General features: G+C 45.8%; 1 pseudogene; it reads right to left on the bottom strand.

Moving 5' to 3' along the window:
* Nucleotides 1-7,025: 7,025 nt before the first annotated feature.
* On the bottom strand, nt 7,026-18,170 carry LOC138431437 (F-box-like/WD repeat-containing protein TBL1X; annotated as a pseudogene).
* Between the last annotated feature and the right edge of the window lie 1,178 nt (nt 18,171-19,348).

Genomic DNA, 19,348 nt, shown 5'->3' with positions numbered 1-19,348 from the left:
ATTCAGCCACTAAAAAGAATACATTTGAATCAGTTCTAATGAGGTGGATGAAACTGGAGCCTATTATACAGAGTAAAGTAAGCCAGAGGGAAAAACACCAATACAGTATACTAACACATATATATGGAATTTAGAAAGATGGTAACAATAACCCTGTATGCGAGACAGCAAAACAGACACAGATGCATAGAACAGTCTTTTGGACTCTGCGAGATGGCGAGGGTGGGATGAAGCAGGAGAATGGCATTGAAATATGTGTAATATCATATGTGAAATGAATCGCCAGTCCAGGTTCAATGCATGATACAGGATGCTCAGGGCTGGTGCACTGGGTTGACCCAGAGGGATAATATGGGGAGGAAGGTGGGAGGGGCGTTCAGGATGGGGAACACGTGTATACCCATGGCAGATTCATGTTGATGCATGGCAAAACCAATGTAATATTTTAAGCAATTAGCCTCCAATTAAAATAAATAAATTTATATTAAAACAATAAAATTATAAATCCCCAAGAAAGCCAAAAAAACAAAGCCCAAGCAAGCATTTATTTTTTACCAATTAAAATAAGGAAAAAGCTTTCCTTTTATTTTGCCTTCATTTATAGACAGGAAATGCCAAAGAATTCTCAAACTATTGCACAATTGCATTCATCTCACATGCTAATAAAGTAATGCTCAAAATTCTCCACGCCAGGCTTCAGCAATACATGAACCGTGAATTTCCAGATATTCAACATGGTTTTATAAAAGGCAGAGGAACCAGCGATCACACTGCCAACATCCGCTGGCAAAAAAGCAAGAACGATCCAGAAAATCATCTATTTCTGCTTTATTGACTATGCCAAAGCCTTTGACTGTGTGGATCATGATAAACTGTGGAAAATTCTGAAAGAGATGGGAATATCAGACCACCTGACCTGCCTGTTGAGAAAGCTATATACATGTCAGGAAGCAACAGTTAGAACTGGACATGAAACAACAGACTGGTTCCAAATAGGAAAAGGAGTTCATCTAGGCTGTTATTGTCACCCTGCTTATTTAACTTATATGCAGAGCACATCATGAGAAATGCTGGGCAGGAAGAATCACAAGCTGGAATCAAGATTGCCAGGAGAAATCTCAATAACCTCAGATATGCAGATGACATCACCCTTATGGCACAAAGTGAAGAGGAACTAAAAAGCCTCTTGATGAAAGAGAAAGTGGAGAGTGAAAAAGTTGGCTTAATGTTCAACATTCAGAAAATGAAGATCATGGCATCCGGTCCCATCACTTCATGGGAAATAGATGGGGAAACAGTGGAAAGAGTGTCAGGCTTTTTTTTTTTTTTTTTTTGGCTTCAAAAAAATGGAGCCAAAGATGGTGACTGCAGCCATGAAATTAAAAGACACTTACTCCTTGGAAGAAAAGTTATGACCAACCTAGATAGCATGTTGAAAAGCAGACACATTACTTTGCCAGCAAAGGTCTGTCTTGTCAAGAATATGTTTTTTCCATTGGTAATGTATGGATGTGAGAGTTGGATTGTGAAGAAAGCTGGGTGCCGAAGAATTGATGCTTTTGAACTGTGGTGTTGGAGAGGATTCTTGAGAGTCCCATGGACTGCAAGGAGATCCAACCAGTCCTTTCTAAAGGAGGTCAGCCCTGGGATTTCTTTGGAAGGAATGATGCTGAAGTTGAAACTCCAGTACTCTGGCCACCTCATGAGAAGAGTTGACTCATTGGATAAGACTCTGATGCTGGGAGGAATTGGGGGCAGGAGGTGAAGGGGACGAGAGAGGATGAGATGGCTGGATGGCATCACTGTCTTGATGGACGTGAGTCTGAGTAAACTCCAGGAATTGGTGATAGACAGGGAGGCGTGGCATGCTGCGATTCATGGGGTTGCAAATAGGTGGGGAAACAATGTAAACAGACTTTATTTGGGGGTGCTCCAAAATCACTGCAGATGGTGACTGCAGCCATGCTATTAAAAGACTCCTGCTCCTTGGAAGAAAAGCTACAACCAACCTATTCTCCATTCTCCAGGCAAGATCACTGGAGTGGCTTGCCATTGCCTTTTCCAAGATCTGGGATACCTACCAGCAGGAGACCTAGATAGACACACAGAAGACATACAGATGACCAACAGGCCACATGAAAAGACGCTCAACATCACCAATAAAAGGAAATGCAAATCAAAACCACACTGGGGTATCACGTCACACCACACAGAATGGCTATTATTTAAAAGTCTGCAGATAATAAATGCCAGAGAAGGGGTGGGGGGAAATCAGAACCTCCTGCACTGTTGGTGGGAATGTAAGTCAGTGCATTTCCTACGGAGAACATTGTGGAGGATCCTTTAAAACCTGAAAACAGAGTTACCATATGGTCCAGCAATTCCTGGGCATATATCCAGAGAAGAACATGATTTGAAAAGATACATGCAGCCCAAAGTTTCACAGCAGCATTATTTAGAATAGCCAAGACATAGACGCAACCTAGATGTCCATTACCAGATCAATGGATAAAGAAGACGTATGAAGTACCCCCAGCATGGGCCACGGTCACCACTCCAGGAGTACCCTCAGCTGAGGTCAGGGTGTGGAGATCACAGCTGTGGCCAGGGGGCAGGCTTGAGGCTCCTGAGAGCACAGGAGCTCTGATGCCCACCTGGCACCCTTACCTTCATCCCTCGTATTATATTTGGGAATGTCTTTTTCAAATCTCGCACGCCTTCTGGGAACCAACCTGCTTGTAACATGAAAATGCAACACCGGGGTCATCAAGGTGGTTCTAGTTGAAACCAAGGCAAGCGATTACAAAGCTGCAAAAAAAGATTAAGCATTTGAGATTTCAGCAAGATAATCACAGTGTACTGCTTTTCCCAAAGGCAGAATGAAATTTCTGCTCCTTTGCTATGATATCACTTGGGTGATTATGCAATAAATGCCTTTCTAGCTTCATAGGGCACGTTTTAAGGGGAAAAACAAAAACAGTGAGCGCACGTTCAGTCAATAAGTCGTGTTCCACTCTTTGCGACCTTATGGACGGTAGCCCACCAGGCTCCTCTGTCCATGAGAACCTCCAGGCAAGAATATGGAGTGGGTTCCCATTGTCTTCTCTAGGCAATCTTACTGACCCAAGGATTGAAACTGCTTCTCCTTCAGGCAGATTACCACTGGGCCACCTGGGAAGCCAAAAAATCCAACAGAGATACTTGTAAGAGATTCTTAGACAGGAATTCCCTCGTGATCCAGTGGTTAAGACTCCATGCTGCCAATGCAGGGGGCACAGCTTTGATCACTGCTCAGGGGAACTCAAGGGCATGGCAACCCACTCCAGTATTCCTGCCTGGAGAATCCCATGGACAGAGGAGCCTGGCGGGCTACGGGCCATTAGATCACAAATAGTCAAACAGGACTGAAGTGACTTAGCACACAGTTAAACATATGGAATCACAAACAGATGGACACCATTGAAGTGACTTAGCACCCACAGGGTATCTAAGATCACACACACTGTGCAGCACAACCAAAAGATAAATAATAAAGGCATCTTCCCCTACCAAAAATGTGTAACAAGGCATTTAAAAAATAAGAAAGAAAAAGGTTGTTAGGGAAGGCATGGTGAACTTGAACTTCTAACAAGCTCTCTGTACAGTGCTGAGTCTGTTGGTTCATTTGACAGCACATTGTTAGAACCAGGGAGGAAAATGACAGTGAGGAGAATCTGGATGCTATAGCAGACTCCAGATACCTTCAGACCACAATAAAGTTTATCTCTGGGTCGGGAAGATCCCCTGAAGGAAGAAGAAGGGGAGAAGCAAACGGCAACCCCACTCCTCTAGTCTTGCCTGGAGAATCCCATGGACAGAGAAGCCTGGTGGCCTACAGTCCATGGGTCACAAAGATCGCTACTTAGCAAAGACACACAAAGAATATCCCATTTCCTCCTTATCACTCCCAGTACAGTCACAGTCATACACACACGCAGGCGCACACACATACATACACACACACACACACACACACACGGCAAAAGGACCGGTCATCCATCCCTAAAGCTGATAATTCAAGGTCTTCACAGGAAGCAGGATGCTGAAAAGGAAGCCTCTGCTTCTTTGGGGTTTCAGGGCTACTGCTTTGGATACTGTAAATTCCTTCACTGGCTACCTGCCAAAAATTTCTTTCAACTGAGCCTGTGTGACCCCCCTTCAAGGAATGGAGCCGTATTTGACTAGCAGTAGAAATAACAGGAAACAACGGAGGACTGCTGTCTGATAGGTGGTGGAATTTTTACTGCAACAGAGACTTCTTCTGGGCACATGTAACATGTTTCTAAAAGTTGGGTAGGTTGACATTCCTTCAGTTCAGTTCAGTTCAGTTCAGTCGCTCAGTCATGTCAGACTCTTTCAAACCCATGAATCGCAGCATGCCAGGCCTCCCTGTCCATCACCAACTCCTGGAGTTCACTCAGACTCACATCCATCAAGTAGGGGATGCCATCCAGCCATCTCATCCTCTCTCATCCCTCCCTCCTCCTGCCCCCAATCCCTCCCAGCATCAGAGTCTTTTCCAGTAGGTCAACTCTTTGCCTTAGGTGGCCAATGTACTGGAGTTTCAGCTTTAGCATCATTCCTTCCAAAGAAATCCCAGGGTTGGTCTCCTTCAGAATGGACTGGTTGGATCTCCTTTCAGTGCAAGGGACTCTCCAGAGTCCTCTCCAATACCACAGGTCAAAAGCATCAATTCTTTAGTGCTCAGCTTTGTCCACAGTCCAACTCTCACATCCATACATGACCCCTGGAAAAACCATAGCCGTGACTATATGGACCTTTTCTCTGCTTTTCAGTATGCTTCTAGGTTGGTCATAAATTTCCTTACCTCTGCACAATTAGACTGTTGATAGGCCGCAAGAACTGTTGTGTGGCTTTTAAAACATTGCAGTTGCTATATTTCAGAATAGTTTTAGATGGGGACTTACCTGGTGGTCCAGTGGTTCAGACTCTGTGCGTCCACTGCAGGGGGCCTGGAATCCCTGGCAGAGAAAGTAAGATCTCCAGGAAACAAAGATCTCACATTCCCTGTGGCGTGTGGCTGTCTTTTTTTCTAAATAAAGCTTGATTGGTACCATGCCTCCTCCTTTCAGTTACCTTCTGCCAGTGGCTACTCTGGGGCTCCCAGGGCAGTGGTGGGTAACTGCCATAGAGGGTTCTGCCAGTCGGTTCTGCTGTGTGTGCAACAACCAGCTTGCAAAGGCTAAAATATGTACTTTCTGGCCTCTTTAGAACAGGACTTCCCTGGTGGCTCAGCTGGTAAAGAATCTGCCTGCAATGCAGGAGATATGGGTTCAATCCCTAGATTAGGAAGATCCCCTGGAGAAGGGAAATGCTACCCACTCCAGTATTCTTGGGCTCTCCTGGTGGCTCAGATGGTAAAGAATCCACCCACAGAGCGGGAGACCTGGCTTTGATCCCCAGGTTGGGAAGATACTCTGGAGAAGGAAAAGGCTACGCACTCCGGTATTCCGGCCTGGAGAATTCCATGGACTGTATAGTACATGGGGTTGCAAAAAGTCAGAGGCGACTGAGCGACATTCATTTTCATTTTTCTCTTCAGAATAAAGCTTTCTGACCCCTTAATAGACTCACATGCTATCACTAGTTTGAGAAACCAGGGTTACGTACATGGTTCACTGTGGATGTTCAACCAAGGGCATCGCAATGGGACCCAAAGACTGGAAGGGAAGAGCCACCACGATCAAACCATGGGCCCCTAATGGGCGGACTGACCCACACTTTCCCTGTGAGAGCCTTTTGGTCCCTGGGGATGGAGATATTGCTCTGGTCTGTGTATCAGACACATGTTTCTGCTGTGTGTGCAACCAGCTGCACATAAATCTGTGTCATCTGCAAACGGGAGTTCTCGCCACAAGCGAAGCCCATGAGCTTCGTTTGGATTTCCTATCACCTGCTCGTGGCTGCTTCCATAAGCAATATAGCAGTCATTTCGAAATTAGTGAGAGTCTGTGGTTAGTGAGCAGAATGCCTTTTTGTTAGATATCTGAGCTGTGACATCAGAGCACATGGATGCCCAGAAACAGTCATCTCACTTTACTACGTTAGTAAACTGTGCTGCAGAAAGAAACATAACGTTTAAACAAAGGTTGAGATATGCAATGTGTGTATATGTGTCAATGGACATGAGTTTGAGTAAACTCCGGCAGCTGATGATGGACAGGGAGGCCTGGTGTCTGCAGTCCATGGGGTAGCGAAGAGTTGGACATGACTGAGCGACTGAACTGAACTGATATAGGACCTCCCTGTGGGGCCCTATACCAAGGTCTCAGGTGTGGAGCCCTTGGACCAAGGTCACAGGATAAAACTCTGGAATTGATCAATCCTATAGCAATTGTTGCCCTGAGCTCCCAGATCTAAACTGGCCAGTTTCCTGACCCCATATGAGTTAAAATACCCACTCTTACCCACCCGATAGCATCCTAGGGATTTCTCAGCTGGCACTTGAGGTAAACACACTGCTTGCCAATGCATAAGACATAAGAGACTCGGGTTTGATCCCTGGTTTGGGAAGATCCCCTGGAGGAGGGCACAGCAAGCCACTCCAGACTTCTTGCCTGGAGAATCCCAGGGACAGAGGAGCCTGGCGGGCTCCAGCCCATAGGATCACAGAAAGAGTTGGACATGAGTGAAGCAACTTATCACACATAGCATCCTAAGCAAACACCTAATGCCACCCTTCTAGTAGGAATTTTCTGTCTTGAGGGTATAAAAATGGGCTGCTAGCCCATGAAAGGGGCTGGCTCTCAACCTTGAGCCAGCCCCCTGTTCTAACAGCATGTCCCACTCTGATAAACTCTCCTCTCCTCTCATTCTGCCTCATCTCTGGAAACTTTTCCAACCAGTGAACAGACCATAACACTCCTGCCAACACACACTTCCTTGAAAGCATGGTGACATTCAGATGCCATCACATCTGAGACCACTTGCAACCCACCTCCAGCCTCTCAAAAGCGGACTTCTTGTTGCTTCGAGACACTTTAATTCTTACATGCATTCCCAAACATGAACCCCCCTCCCACCTCCCTCCCCATAACATCTTTCTGGGTCATCCCCATGCACCAGCCCCAAGCATGCTGCATCCTGCGTCAGACATAGACTGGCGATTCAATTCACATGATAGTATACAGAGCTCCTGAATTCCCCTGGGTTGGGCAGTGAAGGGCATAAAAGGAGTTGCATGCCAAGCTGTAACCTACAGCAACACTTTTTTAATCTGCTTAAAGCTCTGTATGCAACCTTGAGCAGTTTTGTCTGTTTGGAGGACACTGGGCAGAAACAGAGGCTAAAATGCAGTGACGAGATTGCACAGATTCACCCTCAAATCTTTTGCATCAGGGCAAGTGAACAGAAGTGGCATTTTCATCTTTTAAGGCACGTTCCACACACGATCTTCCAAAAAAAACATTCTGCTTTCCAGGAGCCAAGGAAATAGAAGAGCAACTGTTCCCAACAGGTCCTGAGATCTCTGCTCTGAAGGAATCAGGGTCTCGGGAGTAGTCCTATGATGGTTTCTCCTGTGTTTACAAGCGAGTGTGTACTCTCCAAGGGTGGTTAAGGTTTCATCACCGTCAGCGTGTGTTCTGACTTCTATCAGAGGAGCTAGCTGCCCCTGCTTCCAGACGAGCCAGCCTGGATCTTTCTGAAGCGGTTTGCACCTTCTGGTTAGAGGCCCTGCTTCTATCCCGCAGTGACCTCCCCTCTGCCTTCTGCCCCATCAGAAGCCCAGTCCTGTGGTTTTCCAGGAGGAAGGCTGAGGAGTTGAGGCCAAACTCTGTCTTACTTAAAACTGCAAAGCTGGTGGTGGAAATGGGCCGCTGGTATGGGAGAAGGAGGAGGAAAAGCTTAGGGACGCCTGACCACTGGTTGGAAAAATTCTGAGAGGGCATGTTTACTGCTGGGAGGAGGTCAAAGACTGTCTGCTCTTGACTGCAAACGGACCTGTTAAATTTCCTGATGATAAGTATGATGGAGCTGGTGTTTTCCTTTCTTCCTTTTTTTTCAAATTTTGGTTAGTGAAGAATCTGCCTTCAGTGTGGGAGACCTGGGTCTGATCCCTGGGTTGGGAAGATCCCCTGGAGAACACAAAAGCTACTCACTCTAGGATTCTGGCCTAGAATCCGACTCTTGGTGACCCTAATGGACTGTAGCCCACCAGGCTCCTCTATCCATGGGATTCTCCAGGCTAAAACACTGGAGTGGGTTGCCATTCCCTTCTCCAGGAGAATCTTCCCAATCCACAGATTGAACCCAGGTCTCCCACAATGCAGGTGGATTTTTTACTGTCTGAGCCACCAGGGAAGCCCACGGGTCACTGAGAACTTGACTGTATTCGGTGTGGGGCTGGGGGGGACATGGGTGGTGGGTATGCAGGGGGTTTACCTGAGTGTTCCAGATGTGCACACACTTGTCGAAGGAGCCACTGGCCAAGTACTTCCCGTCGGGGCTGAAGGCCACGCTGTACACGGGTTCCTGGTGCTTGGTGAGCATGTGGATGCACACGCCCTGCTCCATGTCCCAAAGTCGAACGGTAGAATCGAACGAGGCGCTGGAAAGACACAGAGAAGGTCACCGTGGACGCCCGTGGGTTCAAAAGAGGTCACTGCAGCCACTGGCAGGTTCCTGCTGGTCTCCCGAGGACACGACTCTCACAGTGGGAATGAATTTCCTTATATTTCAGAGAGCATAAGCGGGTACCTCTTCCTCTTCTAGAATGTGACTCAACATGCACGGAACACACAGCCTCGGTCCAGGGAGGGCACATGTATGCCTGCGGCCGATTCATGCTGAGGTATGCCAAAAACCATCCAGCATCGTAATGTTTCTCTCTTTCAATTAAGATAAATAAATTAGAAACAAAAAAGTCACACAATAATCCCTTTCCCTTTTTGGGTGCCGTTATCAAGCCAACAAATTGACAGCCACACTCATTTATTTCTGCTCTTCTCTGAGACACGAATGATACGTATTCATCACATTTTGTAAATGGTCCCACCACCGACAAGACATGTATCCCTGCCAAGTAAAAAACAAAGCCAAAAATAAAGCCGAGAGCTGTATTCAGGGAAATGGCTAAGTGGGTGAACACAAATTTTGATCCCATGGGAATTAAAATATAATTGTATCCAAATATATAATCACACTCCCGGGAGCTGCAAATTTTAGTTTCGTCTAAATCTGAAAGAAGAGCGTGCGTGCATGCGTGCCAAGTTGTCCCATTCATGCCTGACTCTGAGACCCCATGGACGGCAGCCCCGCCAGGCTCCTCTGTCCATGGGATTCTCCAGGCAAGAATACTGCAGTGGGTTGCTGTGCTCTCCTCCAGGGGATCTTCCTGACCCAGGGATCGAACCCAAGTCTCTCACATCTTTAGCACTGGCAGGCGGCTTCTTTACCACTAGGGTCACCTGGGAAGCCCACCCACCATAAACCTGTTTCACCCAGCATTTCTTTCCTCTTCTGGGACTTACATCCATCGCTTTATGCTTGGCACCTAGAAGGGTCATTTACAACTGTCATGGGTACCATGTGATTCAAAAGCACCTTCAGATCAGTTCAGTTCAGTTCAGTCCAGTTCAGTTCAGTTCAGTCGCTCAGTCATGTCCGACTCTTTACGACCCATGAACTGCAGCACACCAGGCCTCCCTGTCCATCACGATCTCCCAGAGTTCACCCAAACATGTCCATCAAGCTGGTGATGCCATCTAGCCATCTGATCCTCTATCGTCCCCTTCTCCTTCTATCCCCAATCCCTCCAACATCAGAGTCTTTTCCAATGAGTCAGCTCTTCTCATGAGGTGGCCAAAGTATTAGAGTTTCAGCTTTAGCATCATTCCTTCCAAAGAGCACCCAGGACTGATCTCATTTAGAATGGACTGGTTGGATCTCCTTGCAGTCCAAGGGACTCTCAAGAGGCTTCTCCAACACCACAGTTCAAAAGCATCAATTCTTTGGCACTCAGCCTTCTTCACAGTCCAACTCTCACATCCATACATGACTACAGGAAAAACCATAGCCTTGACTAGACGGACCTTAGTCAGCAAAGTAATGTCTCTGCTTTTGAATATGCTATCTAGGTTGGTCATAACTTTTCTTCCAAGGAGTAAGTGTCTTTTAATTTCATGGTTGCAATCACCATCTGCAGTGATTTTGGAGCCCAAGATAATAACGTCTGACACTGTTTCCACTGTTTCCCCATCTATTTCCCATGAAGTGATGGGACTGGATGCCATGATCTTCGTTTTCTGAATGTTGAGCTTTAAGCCAGTTTTTTCACTCTCCTCTTTCACTTTCATCAAGAGGCTTTTTAGTTCCTCTTCACTTTCTGCCATAAGGGTGGTGTCATCTGCATATCTGAGGTTACTGATATTTCTCCCGGCAATCTTGATTCCAGCTTTGTGTTTTTTCCGGTCCAGCGTTTCTCATGATGTACTCTGCATAGAAGTTAAATAAGCAAGGTGACAATATACAGGCTTGACGTACTCCTTTTCCTATTTGGAACCAGTCTGTTGTTCCATGTCCAGTTCTAACTGTTGCTTCCTGACCTGCAGACAGGTTTCTCAAGAGGCAGGTCAGGTGATCTAGTGTTCCCATCTCTTTCAGAATTTTCCACAGTTTATTGAGACCCACACAGAAAAGGCTTTGGCATAGTCAATAAAGCAGAAATAGATATTCTTCTGGAACTCTCTTGCTTTTTCCATGATCCAGCGGATGTTGACAATTTGATCTCTGGTTTATCTGCCTTTTCTAAAACCAGCTTGAACATCTGGAAGTTCACAGTTCATGTATCGCTGAAGCCTGGCTTGGAGAATTTTGAGCATTACTTTATTAGTGTGTGAGAAGAGTGCAATTGTGCGATAGTTTTAGGATTCTTTGGCATTGCCTTTTTTGGGGACTGGAATGAAAGTGACCTTTTCCAGTCCTGTGGCCACTGCTGAGTCTTCCAAATTTGCTGGCATATTGAGGGCAGCACTTTCACAGCATCATCTTCCAGGATTTGAAAGAGCTCAATTGGAATTCCTTCACCTCCACTAGCTTTGTTCATAGTGATGCTTTTAAAATCTGTTTGACTTCACATTCCAGGATGTCTGGCTCTAGGTGAGTAATCATACCATCGTGATTATCTTGGTCGTGAAGATCTTTTTTGTACAATTCTTCTGTGTATTCTTGCCATCTCTTCTTAATATCTCCTGCTTCTGTTAGGTCCAGACCATTTCTGTTCTTTATCGAGCCCATCTTTACATGAAATGTTCCCTTGGTATCTCTAATTTTCTTGAAGAGATCTCTAGTCTTTCCCATTCTGTTGGTTTTCTCCATTTCTTTTCATGGATTGCTGAGGGAGGCTTTCTAATCTTTCCTTGCTATTCTTTGGAACTCTGCATTCAGATGATTGTATCTTTCCTTTTCTCCTTTGCTTTTCATTTCTCTTCATTCCACAGCTATTTGTAAGGCCTCCCCAGACAGCCATTTTGCTTTTTTGCATTTCTTTGCCATGGGGATGGTCTTGATCCCTGCTTCCTATACAATGTCATGAACCCCCATCCATAGTTCATCAGGCACTCTATCAGATCTAGCCCCTTAAATCTATCTCTCACCTTACAAGTCATCAAACAAAACAAAACAAAAAAAGATGACATTCTGTCCCTAGACCTTTAAGTGGATTTCAGGACACTGGCTTGCAATAAGAGGATAATAGCTCTCACAGTTTTCTGGATCAGCTTTTCAGCTGACGCAGGAATTCCTTTCTGTGTTTTCTGAGAGATGGCCTTGGGTCAGGCACTTTCAGTAATAGATTGTTCATGCCACTGCTATTTGACAAAGACAAGGAGAGGGGGGCTCCCCCTCATTTACAGCAGGGCTGGGCCACCCATTCTCCCCACTACCCCATTCTCTGCAACTCCACAGGAGAAAACCCACTGCCACCTTCTCCCAAGTCCTGTCTTTCCCAGACCAGACAAACACCCATGCTTCCTGGGATCGTGATCTCCAGAACCCTCAGTGTACCCCACATTCACTCCTAGAATCTGTTTAGCTTGTGTGCCTCAAGGTTCTTACTAAAATATCCTACTGGGAGTGCCACACTGTATCCTGCGTGAGGTCAGACCAGGACCAGGACCACACAAGTCTGCAGAATGCAGCCTCAGTGATGAGCTTCTGTGGACTTCTAACCGCTCTGCTCCCTTCTGGTGTGTCACTGACTAGTCCTCTGCATCTGATCCTGGTGTCTTCGGGGGTTTACTGCATAAACCAGGGGTCCCCATCCTCTGGGACCTGATGCCTGATGATCCAAGGTGAAGCAGATGCAATCATAACAGAAATAAAGGGCACAATAAATGTAGTGCGTTTGAATCATCCTGTAAACCTTGGAAAAGTGATTCTCCATAAAGCTGGTCTCTGGTGCCAAAAAAGCCACGGACAGCCAGGATGAATGGTTAGGCTGGATCTGGTATCGGCTGAAGGACCTTTATCACCATTCAACATTCTCACCGCCTGCAGCTCTGAGTTGGGCCAAGGAAACCAAGCCCAAAGTGCAGGGAAATGAACTGAAAGTCACTCAGTTGTGTCCAACTCTTTCGACCTCATGGACTATACATTCCATGGAATTCTCCAGGCCAGAATACTGGAGTGGGTAGCCTTTCTCTTTTCCAGGGGATCTTCCCAACCCAGGTCTCCCAGAATCTGCAGGCAGATTCTTTACCAGCTAAACCACCAGGGAAGCCCAAAAATACTGGAGTGGGTAGCCTCTCCCTTCTCTAGAGGATCTTCCTGATTCAGGGATGGAACTGGGGTCTCCTGCATTGCAGGCAGATTCTTTACCAACTGAACTACCTGGGAAGCCCAACCAAGCCTGAGGTCCAAGCTAAATTGCTTCCTTTCTTCAATCACAGTAAAAACCTTCACCAGAGCAAAATGCTGGGAGAGTGGATGTAGGCAATTCCTCCCTCCAGCCTCAAGGTTTAAAGTATCCTTATTTCAACTTAGCCATCATGTGATAACCTCTATCTCGGGGCCCTTTCACAGTGAGCAGTCTCTCTGTTTACTTTGAGTTAGTTAGTTTCTAAGTTACTTTGAATGTGAGTCACTCAGTAGTGTCCAACTCCTTGCGACCCCACAGACTGTAGCCTGCCAGGCTTCTCTGTCCATGGGATTCTCCAGGCCAGAATACTGGAGTAGGGTAGCTTTTTCCCATCTCCAGGGGAACTTCCCAACGGTTGAGGGTCCCAGTTCCCAGGGATCGAACCCGAGTCTCCTGCATTATAGGCAGACTCTAGCATCTGAGGGCATAAACATCTTTGCAAGCCACACTGACAGCATTTCCTGGTCTCTTCAGGACATGAGTGACTTTTACCAGCCATGTGGCTGGAGCAACCTCAGCCACCCAAGGCTGCTCTCGAGAACCGAGACTGGGATGCGGGCTGTCTGCCCTTTAACTAGCCAGCATGATGCTGGAGTTGGGGTTGCTGGTGGCTGGCCGCGTGGGACTCCACTTGATGATGTATCTCTTTGCTGTGTGCCTGAAGGTCATGGACACACGTGTCCTGCTTCACACTCCAGATCTAGAGGACGCAACGGGAACGCGGTGAGCAAAGGCCGATTCTCCCACCGTGGGGAGGTTTGGCACCCCCCTGCCTGGATCACTGCAGAGGTTTCTCTGTCCCTGGGAAGCTCACGTCCAGCGGGGTGGGCAGCTGACAAGGGGCAGGTGCTTCCCAGGCAGAGGCGTCTGCTCACCACCAGGGGGCGCCAGTCAGAAAGGCCAGGGGGATCCATTCTAGCCTGATCTCATCTCAGAAGCCGAGCAGGGGCGGGTCGGGTCTAGTTAGTACTTGGATGGGAGAAAGGCCTCGGGAATGGAAGGAGGCTCCACGGGACCCTTGACCGATAAGCAGGGCTTACTGCCGAGGCAAGCGGCACGGACTTTGCAAAGAGAAAAGACGACAGAGGCAGCAAGAGGGCTCACAACACAATGGTCAGCTGCAGGAGGAGCGCTGGGACTGAAGACACAGCACGAGGCCCCCGCGGTCACCAAGGGTCACATGGCCCGGCCTTGCAGCCTTACCTTCAATGTCATATCATCAGAGCAGGAGGCTAGCAGCATGCCAGAGGGATCTCATTTGATAGCGTTGATCTCATTCTGCAAGACAGCAAAAGGTGTTTTTAAAATTTAAAAAAAAAAAAAGGAAAGAAAGAGAAGGGAAGACCTGGGTGTAGTAAACACAGGCGTCCAGCAGGGCACAGGAGAGCACTGTCCTCACTACTAAAAACCTGGGACCTGTAACAATTTGAATGCGGAGCTTCAAAGAATAGCAAGGAGAGAGAAGAAAGCCTTCCTCGGATATCAGTGCAAAGAAATAGAGGAAAACAATAGAATGGGGAAGACTCGAGGTCTCTTCAAGAAACTTACAGATACCAAGGGAACATTTCACTCAAAGATGGGCTCAAGAAAGCACAGCAATGGTATGGTCCCTAACAGGAGCAGAAGATATTAAAAGGAGGTGGCAAGAATACACAGAAGAACTATATAATAAAGATCTTCACCACCCAGATAATCATGATGCTGTGATCACCAACCTCGAACCAGACATTCTGGAATGCAAAGTCAAGTGGGCTTTAGGGAGCATAACTACAAACAAAGCTAGAGGAGGTGATGGAATTCCAGTTGAGCTATTTCAGATCCTGGAAGATGATGCTGTGAAAGTGCTGCACTCAATCTGCCAGCAAATCTGGAAATCTCAGCAGTGGCCACAGGACTGGAAAAAGTCAGTTTTCATTCCAATCCCCCCAAAAAAGGCAATTGCAAAGAATGCTCAAACTACCGCACAATTGCACTCATTTCATACGCTAATAAAGCTGTGGTACATATACACAATGGAGTATTACTCACCGTTAAAAAGAATTCATTTGAATCAGTTCTGATGAGATGGATGAAACTGGAGCCGATTATACAGAGTGAAGTAAGCCAGAAAGAAAAACACCAATACAGTATACTAACACATATATATGGAATTTAGGAAGATGGCAATGACGACCCTGTATGCAAGACAGGGAAAGAGACACAGATGTGTATAACGGACTTTTGGACTCAGAGGGAGAGGGAGAGGGTGGGATGATTTGGGAGAATGACATTCTAACATGTATACTATCATGTGAATTGAATCGCCAGTCTATGTCTGACGCAGGATGCAGCATGCTTGGGGCTGGTGCATGGGGATGACCCAGAAAGATGTTATGGGGAGGGAGGTGGGAGGGGGGTTCATGTTTGGGAATGCATGTAAGAATTAAAGATTTTAAAATTTAAAAAATAAAAAACTAAAATTAAAAAAAAAATAAAATAAAATAAAATAAAAGTATACATCCTGTTAGCTCCTCATTTCTATTAACCGTGAGAGGAAATCTCACCTGAAAGAGTCTCTTTTGAATATGAAACAATATTCATTGCAACATCGTTTTTAAATATGACAAATTGGAAAGAACTTTAACACCCAGCACAAGGGAAAGGAATAAATTAAAGGAGACATTTTCTCAACATGGGGTACTAACACAGTAATAAAATTATAAACTCAACCATTTATTTCCGCATCTAGATGCTCTCTGATGGTCTAAGGTTAGGATTTGGGGCTCTCAACATCTATACAGCTCAAGACTACAATATTGAATGGAAACAACGCAAAAAGTTTAATACTGTGCATGCTCATTTGGAAAACCAAGAAAAAACAGTACACATGGATACAAACACATTTTTGGAAAAATATTAAGCAAGAGCTGGAAGGACACATATCAAATTCATGACTATCATTGAGACTGGATACAGGCCCAGGTAAATGGAAGTGAAAGATCAAAGGAAGCTTCAACTTTGCTTTAGTTTTTCCATAAAAAACACTCACAGTGATACAAAGAAATTTTAAAAAAATAATCAGTCTGGAGTGGCAAAATTCTGGTGATTAACCTGTATACTTTGTATGTTTTATGCTGTTGTAAGATAAATAATGAAGACAAGGAAAAAAAAAAATAAAGTAATGCTCAAAATTCTCCAAGCCAGGCTTCAACAGTACATGAACCATGAACTTTCAGATGTTTAACCTGGATTTGGAAAAGGCAGAGGAACCAGTAATCAAATTGCCAACATCTGCTGGATCATCAAAAATGCAAGAGAGTTCCAGAAAAACATCTATTTCTGCTTTATTGACTGTGCCAAAGCCTTTGACTGTGTGGACCACAACATACTCTGGAAAATTCTTGGAGATGGGAATACCAGACCACCTGACCTACCTCTGGAAAAATCTATGTCGGTTAGGAAATAACAGTTAGAACTGGACATGGAACAACAGATTGGTTCTAAACAGGGAAAGGAGTACATCAAGGCTGATATTGTCACCCTGCTTATTTAACGTATATGCAGAGTACATCATGAGGAATGACGGGCTGAAGAAGAACAAGCTGCAATCAAGATTGGTGGGAGATATATCAATAACCTAAGATATGCAGATGACACCACCATTATGGCAGAAAGTGAAAAGGAAGTAAAAAGCCTCTTGATGAAAGTGAAAGAGGAGAGTGGAAAAGTTGGCGTAAGACTCAACATTCAGAAAACTAAGATCATGGCATCTGGTCCCATCAGTTCATGGCAAATAGATGGGGAAACTGTGGCAGACTCTGTTTGGGGAGCTCCAAAATCACTGCAGACTGCAGCCATGAAATTAAAAAATGCTTACTCCTTGGAAGGAAAGTTATGACCAACCTAGACAGCATATATAAAAACACAAACATTACTTTTCCAACAAAGGTCCGCCTAGTCAAAGCTATGGTTCTTCCAGTAGTCATGTATGCATGTGAGATTTGGGCTATAAAGAAAGCTGAGCACCAAAGAAGTGACGCTTTTGAACTGTGGTGTTGGAGAAGACTCTTGAGAGTCCCTTCGACTTCAAGGAGATCCAACCAATCCACTCTAAGGGAGGTCAGTCCTGAATATTCATTGGAACGACTGATGCTGAAGCTGAAACTCCAAAACTCTGGCCCCTTGAAGCAAAGAACTGACTCACTGGAAAAGACCTTGATGCTGGGAAAGATTGAAGGCAGGAGGAGAAGGGGATGACAGAGGATGAGATGGCTGGATGGTATCACTGGCTAAATGGACATGAGTTTGAGCAAGCTCCAGGAGCTGGTGATGGGCAGGGAGGCCTAGTGTTCTGAAGTCTGGGGTTGCAAAGAGTAGGACTCGGCTGACCAAACGAACTGAACTGAACTGAACTAACACAACCTGCCAGCAGGGGGCAGGAGCGCTCTTTCCTCTCTGCAAGAAGCCTGCTTGCACTCACCCTGGATAAGCAAGTGGCACCCCAGGTTTCAGGCATGTTTCCCTTTCTCCTTCCTCCTTGATCCAAAGTGCACAGTCATACTCCCTACACAAACAGCCACCCTCAGCCATATTTCTCCAAGGGAGAAAAAACAAAAACAAAATCACATCTGAGAAGGAAGCCAAATGCATTTATCTAGAAACCAGTGTAAAACCAGTAAGTTATTTCAAAGCTGACTTTAAAAGTAATTTTCCTACTCACTTTTTTTCCCTTTATGTCCTCAGACATTTTTATAATACCTATTTTAGTGTCTTTCCTGCAAAATCCAAAACCTGGCTCATGACAGACAATTAAAAAAGAACAAACAAACAAACAAAAAACCACCACTGCCGACCCAGGTGGATAACTGACCACCAGAGGTAGCAACAACTGTCCTGAGGAGGCTGTAGGAGAATTAATTGGCAGTCACAGTAAGTAGGCTTTTAATCCTAGGCAGAGACCAGCCGGTTTCCCAGCTCCCCAGACACCTTTCGTGAACCCGAGGCCCCACAGTCAGGACTGAAACTCACCATGTCCCTGGAACGATTTGACGGGTGGTTGCAGCCAAGTCTGCAAACATGAATACACTTGTCCGAGCTGTTAAGAGGCAAAGGCAGCATTCTGACAGTCCATGTCGAGAGCAGGGGCTGCAGAGAAGCAAAGGGCGGAGGGCTGGGGGAGAGGGGACAACACAGTCATTTAGCAGGTGTGCACAGAGCTCAGCTGACTCAGAGATAGCAGCAGCAGAGTTGAGAAACCTGACCATGTGATAAAGCAACACTCGCAGTGCCAGCACAGCCTCAGTCCATCACAGACCCTGAGGTCTGCCATTTATAGTTGCAAGGATAACCAGATGGCTTCAGAAAGAGACCCGACCCCCACCAAAGTGTCACCCAAAGTGATGCTTTGGGTGCCCTGAGCACACAGCTAGTCCCTCCCCTGGTGCAAGTGAGACGGTAGGGGAGGGGCACACTGCTGCTCCCAGGAACATCACCAGGCTGGGTGATGGATTTTCTTTTGCGGGGGGGGGGGGGGGGGAAGGGTGAGAGAAGAGGAAAAAGACTTCACAGCCTATGTTCAACGTGTGTGTCTCTCGCTCACTTATATCTGACTCTTTGGGACCCCGTGGACCGTAGCCGACCAGGCTTCTCTGTCCATGAGATTCTCCAGGCATGAATACTGGAGTTGTTTGGTCTTCCCTTCTCCAGGGAATCTTACCTGATCCAGGGATGGAACCCAGGTCTTCTGCACTGCAGGCAATTCTTTACAATCTAAGCTATGAGCAAAGCCCCATGTTCAAGCTATCAGGGCTGAAAGAAATGCCCCATAACCCGTTATTGCGTTCTACAACTTTGCCAGAGTCCAGCTCCAGCAGGCAGAGATTCAACCTGAAGGGATGGGCGGTGTCGGTGAGAAACTGAATCAGCCTCTCAGTTTTTTTGGACTGTCTGTTTATTTCAAGCTTATGATTCTCTTTTATACTTTTACAAAAGTATTAGGTCAGAGGTTTGATATTTTTAGTTCCCATTGACCCAGATTTATTTTTCTCCAAAAATCATTGTTGCCCCTCAAAAAGAGTTCCTTCCTCAGCAATTCTCTTATCTACCTTTCTCATGTGTCCTTGTGCATACATTGTAACTGATGCTAATGTCTGGGCTGCATACCACATTCCTCAGTTTATTTCTTATCTTTCTAAGTCCTGTTCGCCCCTAGTATCCTAAGCTCACTATTTCTTAGAAAGGGCTTTTAGCTAATAATATCTCTAAAGTCCCTAATTTTTATAAGCTACAGTAGAATACTGTAACATTACAGCAATCCTTAAATCTTTAGCTTCTATTTTAATTATTCCTAAGCCCTAAATTCAGCAAACTCCTTTGCCATAAACACTTTCCTCACAAATAAGCTTCAGAGAGGAATCCTTCCCATGGTCTCAAGCTGCAGCCTCCGTGCTCACC

The sequence above is a fragment of the Ovis canadensis genome, chromosome Y (assembly GCF_042477335.2).
Source record: "Ovis canadensis isolate MfBH-ARS-UI-01 breed Bighorn chromosome Y, ARS-UI_OviCan_v2, whole genome shotgun sequence".
Lineage (NCBI taxonomy): Eukaryota > Metazoa > Chordata > Mammalia > Artiodactyla > Bovidae > Ovis > Ovis canadensis.
This window is presented reverse-complemented; position numbering and strand designations above follow the sequence as displayed.